At 44.0% G+C, this 12,297-nt stretch overlaps 1 long non-coding RNA gene across 2 annotated transcripts in view; it reads right to left on the bottom strand.

Annotated features, from left to right (window-relative positions):
- Positions 1-8,778: 8,778 nt before the first annotated feature.
- The window catches only part of LOC310675432, a 49,657-nt gene continuing 46,138 nt past the window's right edge, over positions 8,779-12,297 (bottom strand). For both annotated transcript variants that reach the window (XR_014510146.1, XR_014510147.1), the window contains exon 3: positions 8,779-8,919. This is a non-coding gene — a long non-coding RNA (uncharacterized lncRNA). The remainder of the gene's footprint in view (positions 8,920-12,297) is intronic.

Raw genomic sequence — 12,297 nt, 5'->3', positions numbered from 1 at the left:
CCAGACACAAGAATGTTCAGCTTAACATGGGCATAGTTTATATGTGCACATGACTGGGATCTTTGCTTTTCCAAGGTTCTTGATTGTACATAAAGAACTTGTTCCACTGTACGAATCAATGCATGTAAACGGAACACATGGAGGTTGGAAATGGAGATGGCAAGTGTGTGATCCCACTCCCCCTACCCTCAGCACATCAAAGAGCAATTATTCCTCCAGAAATACTGTGGGAAGCCTCCTCTGCAAGTGATTGCTTTAGGCTCCCAGGGCCTTTTTTAGTTAATCTATTGAGCTTTGTTTTTGGCATACTAGTGTCCACCATTAGCATGAATTGCTGCCATGATGGGACCAAAAAACTCTGTGCACCACAGACAATTATAGCACCAGCACACAGCAGTGCTGCCTAGATCATAGCAGTATCAGAGCAGGTGAAGGATCTTAGAAAAGGGATCAGAGATGAATCAGGGGCCATGGGAAACAAGGTTGGAAGCCGGCCATGAGGGGCAGAGCAGAAGGATAGAGTGGCTTTTCTGAAAGGGAAAGGAAAGGCGACAGGCAAACAACAGAGATGTTCGTGGTGCAACTCTGCAGAGCTAAGAAGAGCTGAAATTCAAATATTAATCTGATAACAAAAACAGCTAAATCCTTGGCTGCAAGGCTCTGGAAGAAATATGAAAGACAGCAAAAATTCTGGTACCCATGAAACATGTCTTAAGCCTAGGATTGGGATCCTGTGTCTTCCAGGTGGTACTGGCCTCCCCCTGCCACTGCCTCGTGGCGTGGTCAGGGATAGGGGGAGTTGTAGTCCACACCAAGAGCATCTGGGGGGGGGGGCACAGTTCCCCACTCCTGTCCTTAGGAGAACTGTGGTGCCCCATGTTGCACGTTCAGAAAAGTGATGGCATTCCTACGATAGTTGGACAACTGGGCTCTGTGGGGGGGGACCCCATGTACTACATTATCAGTCAGCCTGATTCCTTCAACAAGCTCCTCAATTAGGCAAGCACCAGCTTGCTTCAAGGGGAGAAAACTGAATGACTCACATTGTGTTTCTGGCTGATAGCAGAGTGTCCAGGTTTCTAAGACAATAACAAATTCTGCCACATCCCTCTGTGAAAGAATTATAGACATGGATACTAGACAGGAAGAGTGTTCCAGGACTTATAAGCTAGCCCCACCGGATGCTCACATCAGTTACTAGTCTGGCTAGGTTTAATGGAGCTCAGAAATAAATTTCATGAACAGAATGTGTGCAGCATCCCCTTCCAGATTTTTAGTATGTTTTGTCTGTCACAATTTGACAAGAAAGCAAGAATTAGCAAGTTACAGATGCAACCAGACTCTTTTAACCTCTAATTTCATTTTATCTATTTTTTTTCTTGAATTGCACTGAGACTCATGTACATTTTTTATAGCTATAGAGAGTAAGTTTACACCAGAGGTTGTCAAACTTTGGACCCTCAAGGCCCATTTGAGACAGCTGACAATTACTGCTTCACAAAAGAGTGGTGAAGGGGCAGAGCCAGTCACTTAGGGGTTGTCCGCACTTCTGCTTGTCCCATGCCTAGAAAGCACAGGTCCAAGTAGTTTTCCCCTTGCTCTACTCCTTTCCCAGGGAAAAGCCACTCTTTAGCTCTAAATCAGAGCTAAATCTAAATCCATGGAAAACCTGACTGCTGTTTGCTCCGATTGAGCGATAAAGAGCTGTTTTTCCAGAGGAAAGCAGTAGAAGAAGAGGAAGTGTGGATAAGCTGTAAATGGTGGCAGATGGAGACAGAGTTTGGGCATAATCAGCTTGCAATTACTGGTATCTCTGTTGATATCCAATCCATCTTTGGCAACTGCTAAATTCTTTGCCACAGCATTTTATTTGTGTTAAGGAGTTCCATAGTTCATCTTTTCTCAAGCTAACTAGGGGAATTTGCTCTGAAGGTCTTGTGAGAGCCTTGCCAGTTTAATCAGAATTTTCTTTTTCTTTCATATTTTCCCGTTGCCTACATCAAATGCCTCACAAAGTATGTGTATATATTTCCTGTAATTTCCCTGTTTGAGAAACACCGATTCACACTGTTTCAAATTGTTTCCATTTATAAGCTTGTCCACACAAAATATGCATGACAGCAAAGCACACTTTTAAAAGGAAAATAAAACAAACCTTAAAACCTTAGCAAAAAATAAACACACCAAATATTTACATTTTGAGTCAGAACAGTAAACCACACTTATTTGTTAACTCCATTTTTTCTGTTTTCCCTTTGCTTTTGTTTAAACCAATTCTAAAACCAAGAACATATTTTCCACTAATAATGAACCATTTGTCATTGACATTACTACAAATTTATTATGCTACTTTTGTGATATAAAAATGGCACGTGAAGACTTGGTCCATTTATTTATTTAAATCATTTATTATTCCTATGATCCTTGTTTATAAAACCCAATGCAAGTTTAGAAAGAAAGAAAGAAAGAAAGAAAGAAAGAAAGAAAACAATATGCTACACATGAGTGATTCACTTTCCTTTTTGTCTTTAGGAGCTGCAAAATGCATCTGCATAGGGCCACCAGGTAGCAGGAGTGGCAGCTCAAGGAGGCTGAAGGTACCTTTGTTTTCAGGGGAGCAGACCCCTCAATCTCGAGGCTGCCCTATGCATGTCACACACGCTGCAGGTCCAGTGGCTCCTCCAGCGCGCTCGGCCTCCTCCATCGTGGGCTCTCTGGGCCTGCCCAGTCTTGGGGCAACCTGGCGCCTCTGCCATTCATTATAGTCATGGAAACTCTGGCCAGCCTGATTTGTCAAAGCACCAAGATGGAGGGGATATCGGAAAATGGTAAAGAATATGTTCTCATTTTATTTGAATATGATATTCTACTCTTTCTGACCAGTCTTACCTGAGATTCAAGCTGTGTTGGAGTCCTTTCACGCTGCAAATAGACTGGAGGTTAATTATCACAAATCCATTATGCTATGTAGGTAGGTATGCCTCTGGATGATCAGTTTATGGGCTCATTCTGCAACCAAAAATATCCAACAACTTAAGAGGAGGAATTATAATCCATTAGTAAAGGAAGTAAAGGCTGATTTACACAAATGAGGCTCTTTAGATCCCTCTTGGTTGGGGAGAACGTCCACAGTAAGAATGACACTCTATTGACCAAGTTTTTATTTTTCTTCCATTTGCTTCCCAGTTGGTTAGGTGGAAAATGACGTTATCAATGGCAAAAACTCCCCCACAGCCCACAACCACATTTAAAAGGGGATTAATCAGCCAAAGAGGAATATTTCTGCCTGGTGCCTAGAGGTGTATAATGAAGGTGCCTAGAGGTGTATAATGAAGGTGCCAACTGAGCCTCCCTGGGGAGAGCATTCCACAAGCAGGGAGCCTTTCTCATCTTGCTGCCCTTCAGACCTCTCCTGGAGGAAGCACATGAAGCAGAAGGGCCTCAAAGCTCTCATCACTGGTTGTGTTTGATGGTGAGACTGTCACTCCCCACCTAGCAGAGGCTGGCCAGGTGGGCGGGGACACAGTTGACCCCTTCATCCCCATGCAGCCCTTCACATATTAGTGTACAGAGTTGCCAAAGGGCCTGTGGCTCAAACTCCACATTATAGGAACGCCATGTTTTGTTGCTTCACAGATACGTTTCCGAGCACAATTCAGAGTGTTAGTGCTGACCTTTAAAGCCCTAAACGGCCTCTGTCCTGTGTACCTGAAGGAGCGTCTCCAACCCCATCGATCAACCCAGACACTGAGGTCCAGCGCCGAGGGCCTTCTGGCGGTTCCCTTGCTGCGAGAAGAGAAGTTACAGGCAGAGGGCCTTCTTGGTAGTGGCATCCGCCCTGTGGAACGCCCTCCTATCAGATGTCAAAGAAATAAACAACTATATGACATTTAGAAGACATCTGAAGGCAGCCCTGTTTAGGTAAGTATTTAATGATGTTTTAATGTATTTTTAATCTTTTGTTGGAAGCCACCCAGAATGGCTGGGAAAACCCAGCCAGATGGGTGGGGTAGAAATAATATATTATTATTATTATTATTATTATTATTATTATTATTATTAACAGAAAAAACAGCTGAACATGTGGGTGGAGGAAGAATTACGGGAGAGAAGGAAAGCTGTGTAACCCTTTGTCCGCTGGTCGTTTTTCACCTTTCCCCACACATTTTGACTCACAGGTGGAAATGTATCAGGAGAAATATAGAACTCCTTTATGTTTCCCTGTGGTTGGGGCAGGGAAGAACAGCTTCATAGAGAGCAATTTTGAACTGGAAAAGGACAGGAGGAGAACAAATTAAGCAACCGCCATGGCTCCTTCTACTCAAACACAGTCAGACTGATTGTGCTTTAAAATGTCAAGGAAAGACACTCTCTGTAAAATGTGACTTAAGACTTTCTCAGTGGTAGCCCTGGGCCTCTCAGAAGAACTGTCTCTCAGAGAAAGCCCATCAGAGCGCAGGGTGTGGAGGCTGACTGCTTTTAATCTCTTGCTGTGGGAAGGGATTCTCCTTTGTCTGACTAGCTTGTCAGTGCATTTCAATTGTTCAAATGTTCCAATTGCTTCAAATGTTGCTGTGAGCAGCCTCAAGCCTAGGAGAGGCAGGCAGGGCAGAAACGTTCTGAATACATTTTACACTTGCATGGTGCATGTGTGTATTTTGTGTTTGGGGTTGTTTTCCTGACAACAAAAAGGCATATGAGATTCAGTTCAGGTATTGCCCTCCGTCTGTTCACTAAAGGAAGTTGCCCACAATGCAGATGAAGCATCATTCATACTTTTGATCTGGTGGGAGATCATCTACACTGCAGCTGAGGCAAAAACTACACATGTTGGGGGGCTCTGCATTTTAAAACTGTTAGTCTGGGCAGGCAGTGAGTCAGAGCAAGGGAGTGTGGAGGTGTTTTCTCCTCTGGTCCTTTTTCTGTTTGAAAAACCAGACTCTTCAAGCTGCTTTTTCACTCCAAGCTACAGAAAACCTATGGAGAGCCTGTATTTTTCCCTTCTGTGAGGAGGAGGAAGTGTTTGTGCTGAAGAACCCTGAGATGAAAAATAAGTATGAATTCTCCACATACCCTTTCTCCACTTCAACTGACCGTCTGCCCAGGTAAATTTTGTTGTTGTTGTTGTTTTAAAAAAAGAACTGAAGGAGGGGGAAAACCAATGTAACATGGAGCTTGAGCCCGAAACTGAATGGTGGGCCCATTCTTCAGGGGCAGGCTCTAGACGGAATGAGTTTTAATGAACTCCAGTCACCAAATGTAATTTAAGAAGCTCCATGACGATTACTCATGAGACAGGGCAGGTGGTTTAACAGCAGTTAACACCACATCTTTCTTCATAGACTTTGCTTTGTTCTCCTGCTGAGCATCACCAAGGGAGCAGAAGTATTATAGCTGCCTACAAATATCTAAAATATTATTTTGTCTTTGTGAAAACTTTCTATGTTTTAACTTGGCAAAGCCATTCCTATTGGCATCATTAAACAATTGTATTTAACTGGGAAATGTTTGCTACTGATTTGGGGAGTGCAAACTGATTTTCATTCTGTTGCCTTGCCTTGCCTTCCCCCTTCTGCCTTTCCAGCTCTTTGTATACAGGTTATAAAGGATCAAGAGTGAGAATAATGAATGGTCAAAAATCCAGCTGCAAGACGGCTGTGCAAGATGGGGGTGTATCTGGAGTAATGACCTTTAAAAGCAGACAGATACAAATGGGCAGCCAGGCTCTATTCAGCCTTTCACACACAATTTTTTTATGGTCTCAGTGGGATTTCTGTTGTCAGCAGTACGAGGAAGAATATGCCTGAACTCTCTGCTTAATGACCAACTGAAGGGGAAGAGCTGAAGCTGAAACGGTCAGAATCACACACAATGTCAGTCCTGTAAAGGATCTCATATATGCAACATTCAGGTGTAATTTTTTAAAGTGCATGTGTTACTTTCCATTATCCTTGGTGGAATCACACATATATTGAAGGGCAAAATAAATGGTCTATCTTCAGAGCATGTGGATATCTCCAGGTAGTTACTGAATGTTTAATTTAGCAGTTGATGAATTGTATTGTTGGTTTTGTTGCATGTCACATCTGGTGCTTTGGGGGAAAGTGGAAGCAACTGATAAATACTGTCACAGATACTGGCTGACCATTCATTGTTAATCTGATCACTTAGAATCATAGAATCATAGAGCTGGAAGAGACCACAAGGGTCATCGAGTCCAACCCCCTGCCAAGCAGGAAACACCATCAGAGCACTCCTGACATATGGTCGTCAAGCCTCTGCTTAAAGACCTCCAAAGAAGGAGACTCCACAACACTCCTTGGCAGCAAATTCCACTGTCGAACAGCTCTTACTGTCAGGAAGTTCTTCCTAATGTTTAGGTGGAATCTTCTTTCTTGTAGTTTGGATCCATTGCTCCGTGTCCGCTTCTCTGGAGCAGCAGAAAACAACCTTTCTCCCTCCTCTATGTGACATCCTTTTATATATTTGAACATGGCTATCATATCACCCCTTAACCTCCTCTTCTCCAGGCTAAACATGCCCAGCTCCCTTAGCCGTTCCTCATAAGGCATCGTTTCCAGGCCTTTGACCATTTTGGTTGCCCTCCTCTGGACACGTTCCAGTTTGTCCGTGTCCTTCTTGAACTGTGGTGATTATCTTGAACTTGATAATCAGAAAAGATTAACTGATATTTCATCACTGTGAGTTAAGAACAGGAGATGTCCTCCAGACAGCTGGGAATTTTTCACCAGATTTTGGACTTTTGAATAATTCCACAGCAAGTAGCCCTTCCTATGGGGAGAAAGGTTGTGCTGTCTGCTGAAGGTGTACATTTTCTAGAAATGTGCACAGGCCCCAAGATTCACCTGGTATCTGTGCATTTAAAAAAAGAAAATCCAATCTGAGTACTCTGCGCTCTCTCTCTCTCTCTCTCTCTCTCTCTCACACACACACACACACACACACACATTGAACTGTTATTCTGGTTTTGTATAAAATGAAACTCTATGTTCTTCACTCACTGCAATGGGGGATCTAATAATGCCAACCACTTTTCCCCTCTTTGGTCAAAGTGAATGAAATGTGCCTGCAGAGGAGGCCCTCCAAAGTGGATTAAGCCTTCCAAATTGCAGTCAAAGATGGCTTTTCATGGGGGAAGTAGAAAAAAAGGATTAAAATTTATCTATAATATATTGGGGGGGGGTGGGGAGCCTGGGCTTGTCTTTCTAGCCTTCAGATAATTAGGAGGCAGCCCACTGGTGCATTGACAGATCTCTCTCCACAAAAGGTGGTGAGTAACAGGCTCCTTGCCAGCCACCTAAAACACACTCTGGCCCTCGCAGGAACAGCTCTCCCACCCCACCCCACCCCCCAAGCTGTGTGCGCTGCTGGCAACCCTGGCTCAGACAGAGGTGGGCACCCTGCTCTGCTTGGGGGTGCAGAGCACAGCTCGTTGGAAGATGTGCAGCAGCAGCCACCTGGCTGCCCTGCTGAATCTAGAGCCCTGCTGCAGCTGACATTAGGATGTGCCTGGTCCTCTGGATGCCTCTGGGGGGCACTAAATAAAAGTGAAATTCTTTAGCACTGCCTATGGGCTTCTCAGGAATCAGGCTAGTGGAGAGACATATAAATTTAGGAAAGAAACACCCCCCCCCCACACACACCTTTGCAGGCTAAGCACAGCACAGACATCACCCACCCCAAAAGGGGTATGTCCCTTACACCAGATGCATGCTACATCTGAACTAGGAAATATTACACTCAGAAGGGGATGCATGCTTGATTGGGCAGGTTTTAAGAACACTCAAACAAAATAATCTGGATGGATTGGGGAAATCTGCAATCAAAGCAACATGCTAGGCTAGGCACAGCTGCCCAAAGAGTCTCAGGACAGGTTTGAACTAGGTGAATCCATCTCAGATGGTTGTATGAAATTAGCTCCTGCAGGCTGCACCCATAACTTATCCACCCCAAGTAGCTTTAATTACTCAGAAGCACCCCATACTTTGAGCAATGAACTCACCTGGGAGGAAACCATCAAAATCATCCTTGCCCTGAATTAAACCCCCGCTTGGCAGGGGGTTGGACTCGATGGTCCTTGTGGTCTCTTCCAACTCTATGATTCTATGATCTCCCTAAGCATGCATGTCTATGCCTTCCCAACATTCATATCTACCCACAACATAAATCAGACACAGAACCTCTTGGCCACAATAAGGAAATTTTGCCCATAGTATGACTATTTTCCACCTTCCCATTTTGACTCTCTGGCACCCTATCTGTATAACCTAGCAATTCTAAAACATAGGCACGCTTTTATTGTCACAAGTTTGAATGTATTGCCCTCAGCTGTACTCAAGGGACGATTCCAACAGATTCCACACACAAAAATGCTTATGCCCCTGTGGAGATGGCAGTACCAAATCGGTGGTACATGCCCTTCTGGCTTGCACTCTTAATAAAAACTTGAGGAATGAGATTATCACCCCCTTTTATTGTCCATTCCAGGTCGCCCAACCACTGCCAAAGTGTCCTTTCTCTTGGCAGATCAAGATGAGCAGGTGACAGCAAAGGTTGCAAGGTTTTTAGCTGGGGCAATCAGAACAAGATCCACTATTTGACTACTGATTCAAAACCCTAAAATGTGTTTTATAGAATTGACTTTTTATTACTATTCTTTGTATATAGTATTGTTGTTTTATTGCTATGGCTGATGGCTGACGCAAATAAGATTCAATCAATCAATCAGACACAGAGATATTTTTTAACAAATCTTTGTTGCTTGCATGCAGTTGACCATATGAAGATTTCTTGGGGCATTTGGGTAGTCGTAGTGTACTTGGGCTTCTGGAAAATTGGAGCTGCCTCCTATATCTCAAGGGCTGTTTCCTCTGCCACGCCTAGTCAGAATATCTTGTTCTGCCCAGAACACAGATAAGAAACTGAGCTTGAGTTGAAACCATGGTGGAACTCCCTTCCTTGTCTTCTGGATTCCTAGTAACTCTTTCCCTGATCCATTCAACTATGGCCTAATATCAGATATGTAACAGCTGGATCACAACTGGAATGCTTTTTCATACGAGATGAAACATCTCAATGTCAAGGAAAACCAAAAGACTTTTTGATAAGGCTAGTGAAATTTATCAGTGGTTGACACATCCCTAATTCTGAGCAGGTTTCCAAGTGAAACAGGTCCTGCCTACGTAAGTTCTTGATTTGTCTTTCTTGATACCAGCAGTCAAACGCAATTACCCAGATTATGCCAGCAGAAGCTGCCAGTGATGGATCAAGTGATTGGCTACCCATGGCTGCACTCTCTGCTAAACCATTCTATGCACACACTTGGGATGAAAGTGCTTCAACTTTGAGACTTACACAACATGCCTTACATGCTTTCCATTAGGGTCACACAGTCTGACTTGCAGTGCCTGACATTGCTGAGGGAAGAGGAAATATAATGCAATGGCTTGTTTTTATTAGTAAGAGGAAACTGAAGAAAGGGAAGCCAAAGAAATTACCTATTGCTTCTCTTCTGTAGCAGAGAGATACTGAAAACACAAATTAGTCATTAGCATGGCTCAATTTGTTACATTGCTGCCTTGGAGCCAAAATGGTTTTGTTGCTCTTATTATTTCTGCCACAGTAATTCCTAGGGTACCAAGCAAAGGGACTGTGAGATACAACCTGCCAATTATTAAACAGAAACATAAAGTAAAGGGACATTTCTTCCCCACCCCCAAATCTATCAATCTAATTTGTTGAAAAACAATGCTGAACAGTGTGAAAAGAGGGTCGGGAAATGTCAGGGGCAAGTCTTGGTATTTCATTCCCATGCTAGCACTTGGCCTGATCCCCAGAATTAACACTAATGATAACACTGGATGCCATACTAATAGAGCTGTAATCCTCTTGATGAGACGCAAGACTGGTGGCTATCCAAAGTCCCTTCTGCAGTGCCATTTCATCTGGAAATATACTAGGTATATATTTCCTAAGGGAGTTCAATCAGAAGACTGTCCAATTACTGCCTTGCTAGCAGAGTGAATGGTAACACTCACAGAAACTTGAAATGGCTCCCCTGGTTATGAGTACATCTGATAGAAACATGAGCCATGGTTCATCCTTCCTTTCCAACACTGAGTCCTAATTCTGGTGGAGACATTTAAGGGGAAAATGGCCTGTGAAAAATAGCCCTGCTGCTCAGGAGAATAAAGCCAGTTCAAGCAAAGAAGATACAGGTAACCCTGAAAAAATGTGACAATCTGTTGCAAAGGAAAAGCTACACAGCAAAAAGCAATGGAGGCCCCAAACAGCATTTTCAAAAAACAGAACACTGGTAATCTGATAGAAGAGAAGACATTTTTTCCAGGCAGTATATATTCACTTTTAGTCCAGTGATGTGAACGTGAAGGGGGGGGGAATGCTGTTTATTTCTGTGATCTGTAGGCTACCAGCAACTGTGTCAATGCTGGAACATTATGAGACTCCTTCCAAAAATGAGACATACAAAATACAAACAGAGATCTACTCTTTCGAGCAGATTTTTCTTTGAATGCTACAGTTGAAATTGCAGAGCAGAATCACAAAGGGGCTGCTCACCTATGAAATAGGTTGGACAGAGCAGCAGTCTCACGTGTGCTCCATGACGGGCTCACTCTACCTTGTTTTTTCCAGATTTTGTTTAATGCGTGAAAAATTCATTTGAATACAGAATTGGTGTTTAAAATGACCTTAAAAAGGTAAAAGGACCCCTGCCCATCAGGGCCAGTCGTGACCGACTCTAGGGTTGCGCGCTCATCTCGCTCAAGAGGCCGGGAGCCGGCGCTGTCTGAAGACACTTCTGGGTCACGTGGCCAGCGTGACTAAGCTGCATCTGGCGAGCCAGAGCCGCACACGGAAATGCTGTTTACCTTCTTGCTAGAAAGCGGTCCCTATTTATCTACTTGCACTTAGGGGTGCTTTCGAACTGCTAGGTAGGCAGGAGCTGGGACTGAACGACAGGAGCTCATCCCCCCGCGGGGATTCAAACCGCCGACCTTTCGATCGGCAGGTCCTAGGCTCTGTGGTTTAACCCACAGAGCCACCCGCGTCCCCAAAATGACCTTAACAGAATGGAAAACTGGGTCCAAACAAACAAAATGAATTTCAGTAGGGATAAATGTAAGGTTCTGACGTAGGCAGGAAGAACCAGATGCACAAATATGAGATGAGAGACATGCAGCTTACTAATAGTATATGTGAAAAGGATCTAGGGGTCTTAGTGGACCACAACATGAGTCAACAGTGTGATGCAGCAGCAAAAAAAGCTACTGCTATCCTAGACTGCATCAACAGAAGTATAGGATCCAGATCAAGAGAAATGATAGTACCACTCTATTCTGCCTTGGTCAGACCATGCCTGGAATCCTGTGTCCAATTCTGGACACCACAATTTAAGAAGGATGTTGACAAGCTGGAAGGTGTGCAGAGGAGGACAACCAAGATGATTAAGAGTCTAGAAACCAAGCCTTATGAGGAACAGTATGTTTAACCTAGGTATCTTTAGCCTTTGTCCATGGAGTTTTCTTGGCAGGGATACTGGAGTGGCTTGCCAGTTCCTGCTCCAGGTGGATCACGTTTGGTCAAAACTCTCCACTATGACCTGTCCATCTTGGGTGGCCCTGCATGGCATAGCTCATAGCTTCTCTGAGTTATTCAAGCCCCTTCGCCACGGCAAGGCAGTGATCCATTCTTAAGGAAATCAGCCCTGAGTGCTCACTGGAAGGACAGATTGTGAAGCTGAGGCTCCAATAGTTTGGCCACCTCATGAGAAGAGAAGACTCCCTGAAAAAGACCCTGATGTTGGGAAAGATTGAGGGCACAAGGAGACGGGGACGACAGAGGATGAGATGGTTGGACAGTGTTCTCGAAGCAACAAACATGAGTCTGACCAAACTGCGGGAGGCAGTGGAAGACAGGAGTGCCTGGCGTGCTCTGGTCCATGGGGTCACGAAGAGTCGGACATGACTAAATGACTAAACAACAACAGCAACAACAAATCTTTAGCCTGGAAAAGAGGTGGCTGAGATATGATGGCTATCTTCAAATATCTCAAGGGCTGTCACATGGAAGATGGAGAAAGCTTGTTTTCTCCTGCCCTGGAGGGTAGGACTCATACCAATGGCTTCAAGTTACAAGAAATAAAATTCCAACTAACATGAAGAATAACTTTTTGTTAGACAGTGGAATGGTCTCCCCTGGGTGGTTGTGGACTCTCCTTCCTTGGAGGATTTTAAGCAGAGGTTGGATGGCCTTCTG

This window comes from Podarcis tiliguerta (assembly GCF_965153285.1).
Source record: "Podarcis tiliguerta genome assembly, chromosome: 4".
In the NCBI taxonomy this organism is placed as follows: domain Eukaryota; kingdom Metazoa; phylum Chordata; class Lepidosauria; order Squamata; family Lacertidae; genus Podarcis; species Podarcis tiliguerta.
Note: the sequence above shows the minus strand (reverse complement) of the source record. Positions and strands in the feature narration are given on the sequence as shown.